The following is a 6,901-nucleotide window of genomic DNA, read 5'->3' on the forward strand; positions in this document are numbered from 1 at the left end:
TGATGAGGGATGAAAGATGATGTGAATGAACATTGGCAGCTATAGTCTTAGTGCCTAAATAATATCGGCAGTTATGGACTTAGTACCTGATGGATAAACGTTGGTAGCTATGGACTTAGTACCTGATCAACGTTGGTAGCTATGGACTTAGTACCTATTAGATGAACACTGGTAGCTATGGATTTAGTACCCGATGAATGAACTTTAGCAGCTATGGATTTAGTGCTTTATGAGCGAGCATTGGCAGCTATGGACTTAGTGCCTGTCTTATAACCCTATGAGGCAAGGGACTTCGGAATGAACGAATAGATGACTCTTAGGGTTGACCCTTGAGAGTAAGTAAGATAATGGGGATGGGTAATTGGGTTGATTGTTTGATGTTTAAACATAATAATTATATTATTGTGGGTTGAAAACCCTATGTACTCACCAGGTTTCCCAACCTGACCCACTCAAGCTTATTTGTATCACAGGTGTCGATACGAAACTACTTTACACTGAGAGATTTAAAAGAGATGTAGATCACTAGTGTAAATAATGTAAGTTCTGTTTATGCTTATGTTTCTGTATTGACAATGACATCCCAATGTTTTGAAAGTGAATAATAATACATTTCCTCGGAAATGCTTTGATAACCTATTTATCATGTTTTCTGGGAACAAATTCCGCAACATTTTTGTTAAAAGAAGTACTCTGATTTTTATAAAGCATAAACAAAAATTGGTCTTTTCTGGCCGTAAAAATGGGGATGTCACACCACAGGCCCGACAACAACAAACCAATGGTTCACAAGCCTATTATTCTATTGATCATACTACTCCTATGACTCCAACACAACTTGAAGCTGCGTTTAACACCATGCAGTTACGTCCTCCAGAAAATTCATGGTATATGGATACCGGGTCTACTTCCCACCTCACAAATGACTCAAGTAACTTTTCTCATAAGTTTTCCTCAACAAACCCACATTCAATTATTGTTGGTAATGACACATATATTCCTAGTCTTGGTCAAGGTTCCACTACTTTATTTTTTCCAAACCAATCCTACTCCCTTCAAAACGTTTATCATGTTCCACAAATTATCAAAAACTTAGTTTCCGTACGAAAACTTTGTCATCATAATCTTGTCTCTGTCGAATTTGACTCATTCGGTTTTTCTGTGAAGGATCTTATCACGAAGAAGGTCTTAACGAGGCACAACAGTACCGGTGATCTATATCCGTTCACTTCCTTAAACACGAAACCAACTTCCTCTGTTGCTCTTTCGGCTGTCTCTCCTTCAACTTGGCATAATCGTCTTGGTCATCCGGGGAATTCTGTCTTTAATTTGCTTAAGCCTAGTATTTTAAAATTCAGTTCTAGATTTAATCATTCTTGTAATGCGTGTTCTTTAGGAAAACATTGTCGTCTATCTTTTTCTTCATCTCAAAGTATTACATTTGCTCCTTTTGATATTATACATGCTGATTTATGGACCTCTCCTATTGAATCTAAACTTGGTCACAAATATTACCTTGTGTTACTTGACGATTTTTCTCATTTTATTTGGACCTACCCACTACAAACAAAATCTCAAGTTTTCAGTACCTATCCCCAATTTCAAACATATATAACACAATTCCATCGTAACATCAAAAACCTACAGTGTGATAATGGAAAAGAATTTAATAATTCTATGTTTCACCAACTTTTCATCAAAACCGGTACAAAATTCCGTTTCACTTGTCCATACACATCACCTCAAAATGGAAAGGCTGAAAGGATTATACGCACCATCAACAATATGATCCGTACTAACCTTCTTCATGCCTCTCTTCCACCTTCTTTTTGGCATCATGCTCTCTCTTTTACTACATACCTTCTCAACATTCTACCATCCACTGCTATTCAAAACAAAACTCCCACTGAAATTTTCTACCTAAGAAAACCCACTTACTCTCATCTAAGAACCTTCGGATGTCTTTGTTATCCCAACATATATTCCACCACTCCTCACAAATTAGCTCCGCGATCCATACCTTCTATCTTTCTTGGTTACCCACCTAACCACCGTGGTTACCCGTGTCACACTCTCTCCACCAACCAACCTATTATTTCTCGTCATGTTACTTTTGATGAACAACGATTCCCATACCAAAATCGTCATACATACCCTCCTACTTCCTATGAATTCCTTGATGATATACCCCCCCTCTCCTTACTTGTCTCATCATACCCAAGCCTCCACCAATGACACATCTAATCCTTCACTTCCTTCGCATTCTGATAACCATACTACCACCGATAGCACCACCCAAGATCCATCATCGGTCTCTCCCACTCCTACCGCTCGTGACAATCCTCATCCTATTCCTCCTACACCTACCCCTCCTTCTCCACCACCTAATCCACCTTACATACACACGAGATCTATGAGCGGTATACACAAACCCAATCCTAAGTATGCTCTTCATTCTACTTCTCTCTCTCCCATTCCGTCTAATCCTAAATCTGCTCTTCTTGATCAAAACTGGAATAGTGCTATGACTAATGAATTTAATGCTTTGCTTAAGCAAAACACGTGGGATTTGGTTCCTCGTCCACGAGATACTAACATCATTGGTTGTCATTGGATTTTTCATCACAAATTTAATTCTGACGGGTCTCTTGAGAGATATAAGGCTCGTCTTGTAGTCAATGGGAAATCACAGGCAGTGGGTGTTAACTGTGATGAAACTTTCAGTCCTGTTGTTAAACCAGCCACCATCAGGACTGTTCTTAGCATTGCATTGAGTCGTCGGTGGCCAATTCATCAACTTGATGTTAAAAACACGTTTCTTCACGGCCATCTCAAAGAAACGGTTTACATGCACCAACCACCCGACTTTGTGAATCCGTCTTTTCCTGGTTATGTGTGCAAGTTACGTAAATCCTTGTATGGCTTAAAATAGGCACCAAGGGCTTGGTACCAACGCTTTGCGCAATATATTCTCAGTATTGGTTTCGTATGCAGCAAGAGTGATAATTCTCTTTTTATTCTCAAGCAAAATAACGAGTGTGCATATCTGTTGGTTTACGTCGATGATATTGTACTCACAACTTCATCCTCGAAACTTAAACCCGAAATAATCACCTCTCTAAAATCTGAATTCGACATGAATGACCTTGGCAAACTCACATACTTCCTGGGTATCTCGGTTACTTACTCTAAGGGTCGCATGTTTATCTCTCAACAGAAATATGCAAGTGAAATCCTCAAACACGCTAAAATGGATAATTGCAAACCGGTTGCAACACCCGTCGATACAAATTCTAAACTCAGTGCTTCTGCCGGAAATCCTATTGTCGATTCTACCCTTTATCGCCAGTTAGCCGGGGATCTCCAATATTTAACCTTCACCCGGCCTGACATAGCATACGCAGTCCAACAAATTTGTTTGTTCATGCATGCACCCAGGGAGCCACATCTTCATGCTTTAAAAAGGATTATTCGGTACTTAAAAGGCACTATGCATCTCGGTTTACATCTATATCCTTCTACATCCTCTCAACTCATTGCTTACACCGATGCTGATTGGGGTGGCTGTCCCGATACATGACGTTCAACTTCTGGTTACTGTGTATTTTTTGGAGATAATTTGATCTCATGGTCTGCCAAGCGACAACCTACTCTTTCTCGATCCAGTGCCGAAGCTGAATACCGGGGTGTTGCTAACGTGGTTGCCGAATGTTGTTGGTTGCGAAATCTGCTTCTTGAGCTTCATACACCTCTCAAAACTGCTACTTTGGTCTATTGTGATAATGTTTCTGCGGTTTACCTTTCCGGCAATCCTGTTCAACATCAACGCACGAAGCATATTGAAATGGACATACATTTTGTTCGCGATAAGGTCGCTCTTGGACATATTCGGGTTCTTCATATTCCTTCCACTTACCAGTATGCGGATATATTCACAAAAGGATTACCCCGACAACTGTTTTTAGATTTCAGATCCAGTTTGAGCATTTGTCCTCCTCCCGCTCCAACTGAAGGGGGCTATTAGAAGATATCGTTTCCATTATTGTATTTATCTTATCTTTGGTTTTGATCTTTCCCTTCTTTATAGGGATCTCATCTCCATATGTATTATATATATATATATATATATATATATATATATATATATATATATATATATATATATATATATATATATATATATATATATATATATATATATATATTCATGCTATGATGAATGGGACAGCAGAAAACATTACAATCAATATTCACTTTGTTTTAGTATCCTTTAAAATTGGATAGATGTTCCCAATATAGTTGACCACATGTCGCAACCTATAAGATTGCTCTAAAACGACCTTCTCGTCTTTCCATATTATGCAACTTTCTTCAGCTAAAGAGTTTTTCCTGAAATTTTGTATTCTCTTGAGAACATTCCATTTTGGACGCCTCTCTTAACGAGGAAGGGGAGTATTTGTTAATAAACTAGACGGGTTTAAAAACATATTGGTGGATTTAAAAAGGCACACAACCTTTCTTGTTAAAAATATATGAATCTAAGATACGATAAAAGGAAATCTATGTTGTTTTTGGTAATGCAAACAAAATGATTCATAGTGAGTACAAGCTTCCACTAAAAGCTTCAATATGTTTATATGTTATCTTACTATCTATGACAAGGATTATCAATTCTTTATAATAGAGAAAAAGAAAAGTCTCAATACAAAAACTTTAATTGAACATCTAAAATGGCTAAGAGCTCATAAGTCATAATAAGCTAGCATCAAAGACAAGTAATAAATGAATGCTTGATCATTTTCATTGAAATGGTGGGTTTCTATAAATTCTTACTCACAATATATTGATCGGTTTCAAGCATGAGGATTCAGCGGATACAATTAAAGTTTCTAGTTATATTATATATGTTTTTATGATTTAAGATTTTACATATTAAACAACTATGTTAAAATATTATTTTAAATTTGGTTTTACTCATATATCAAGGTTCCTTGTTTCACAACATAGAATGAATTTTAACTTTTTTTTTTATTTTTTTTTATTTTTTGCAATTTTAAACAGAGCCCTAGAGGTTTCTTTGAAGTGTTCATTATGGGCTTCATCGAATCTGCAAAGGATGTTATTTTTCTTAATCATGATCATTTGAATGTCGTTATTTATGAGTAAAAACTAAGTAATTAACCCTGTTGTTCATTGTAGTTAATAAAAAGGATGTGGTTATATTTTGTGTTTAAGAGTTTGCATTGGTACTGAATCTAGAAAAATATCACCTAACGCACAATTCAATCACTTTTCCTCATTATTTAAAAAAAACGAACAAAATAATATCACAATCTCTACATACAATGATACAATTATTATTTTAGTATGTAAATCCTACTCCAGAATATTTACACAAATTATGCCCCATTTATCTTAGGTGGAAAACTCCAAAAAAAACCAAACATTTTTAATAAAAAAAACCTTTTTATCACATATTTCACTTTATATTAAAATCCCTTTTAGTTAAAGCTTTGGTGTGGAAGAATTCGTGATGATAAAACATTTAAGCGAAAGCTACACAAACTTTAAGCAAAAACCCAGAAATCAAAATATGATCATTGCAAAAGCAAACATTAGCAGATAATGATGCTTCTAAGTTCAAACAGATAAAGATCTGCAGAAACTTTATTCGAAGATCAGATTCTCATAAACCTAAAACACACCCATTACCCGGATAAACCCTAGCATCAACCAACTACTAGTCAGAATCATAACCACCCCCATACCCATAGCCATACCCACCATACTTACCACCATCGCCATTGTCATAGGTTATGACGCTCTTGCTGCCATTGTTGTTGTTGAAACTCACATTGCGAACCCTCTGCTCGTTGTAAACCTCAGTGTAGCCACTCTTGTCTCCGACTCTGACAGTAGAGCTTTCCTTGTATTCGCTCCTGGTTCCACTCTTTCCGTTCTGCCACCGGAAGTCTCCGGCGGACGCCTTCTCAGTTGCCGTTGCTCGGCCATAGGATCCGGTCTGCTTGTCGCTGAAACTTACTCGTGCTTTGTTCTCGTAACTGCCTTCCCCCACAGTTGTTTTCACAGTCGATATAGGCCCGACGTAAGCGAAACCTGCCATCGCTTGTGGGGCAGATGAACCGGAATTTGCAGATCCTTTCGACATCTTCAGTGATCTGTAAGAAACACAAACGGAGCAAAAGCATTACGAACTGATGAAAACGCGAAGCTCGTGAACAGGGTTTCAAAATGCTTAAACGAACAGCAATCGTAAAAGAAAACAGATCGTAATGTAAAACTAATGGAACGAAATCGAAGATAAACATGAACATGGAAGATAAAATCGACAGACGATCACTAAAATGCATATGAAATAGGAAATGTGTTCATAAACGATTAGAACCAAATGCAGATGAATTAAACAAGCATAAAGATGAAATGATGAAGAGCATGAAGGAAGTAGAGGATCAGGGTTAGACCTTCGTTGTTTGAGTGGGATTTGAAGCAACGTATGAAGGGGTGAGGGGTTATTTGTAGTGGGGTATATAGAGAAAACGACAAAATGTGCAGGAGAAGGAGAAGGGAGGATTGGTGTGCAGGTTTCCGTTAACGGAACCGTCAGCCGTTGAGGCACGTTTCAACCCGACGTTACCCGTACACTCACATCACTGCCACATGTGTGGGGTGTTAATAAGACCATATAATATCATGATTTAGCAATATAATTGGGAAAGTACTTAGGCTATTATTAGAAATGGTTTATCATTTAGACACCCTAAATAATTTTTAATATATAATTTTTAAGTTATTTATATCGTCTGAAATTGCATTGTTTTATGAAAAAAGATGATTTTTAAATAGTTATCTATAGATTGACTTTTGATAAAGGTGTTCATAG

At 37.1% G+C, this 6,901-nt stretch overlaps 1 long non-coding RNA gene across 1 annotated transcript; it reads right to left on the reverse strand.

The window, feature by feature from the left end:
- Positions 1 to 5,566: 5,566 nt before the first annotated feature.
- On the reverse strand, positions 5,567 to 6,644 carry LOC145134276 (uncharacterized). The gene is made up of 2 exons (XR_013719056.1): positions 6,483 to 6,644; positions 5,567 to 6,179 (listed from the first exon to the last, which is right to left on the reverse strand). It is a non-coding gene; the product is annotated as an uncharacterized LOC145134276 (long non-coding RNA).
- Positions 6,645 to 6,901: the final 257 nt, after the last annotated feature.

Source organism: Lactuca virosa, chromosome 8 (assembly GCF_052849685.1).
Source record: "Lactuca virosa cultivar CGN04683 chromosome 8, Lactuca_virosa_CGN04683_v6, whole genome shotgun sequence".
NCBI lineage: Eukaryota > Viridiplantae > Streptophyta > Magnoliopsida > Asterales > Asteraceae > Lactuca > Lactuca virosa.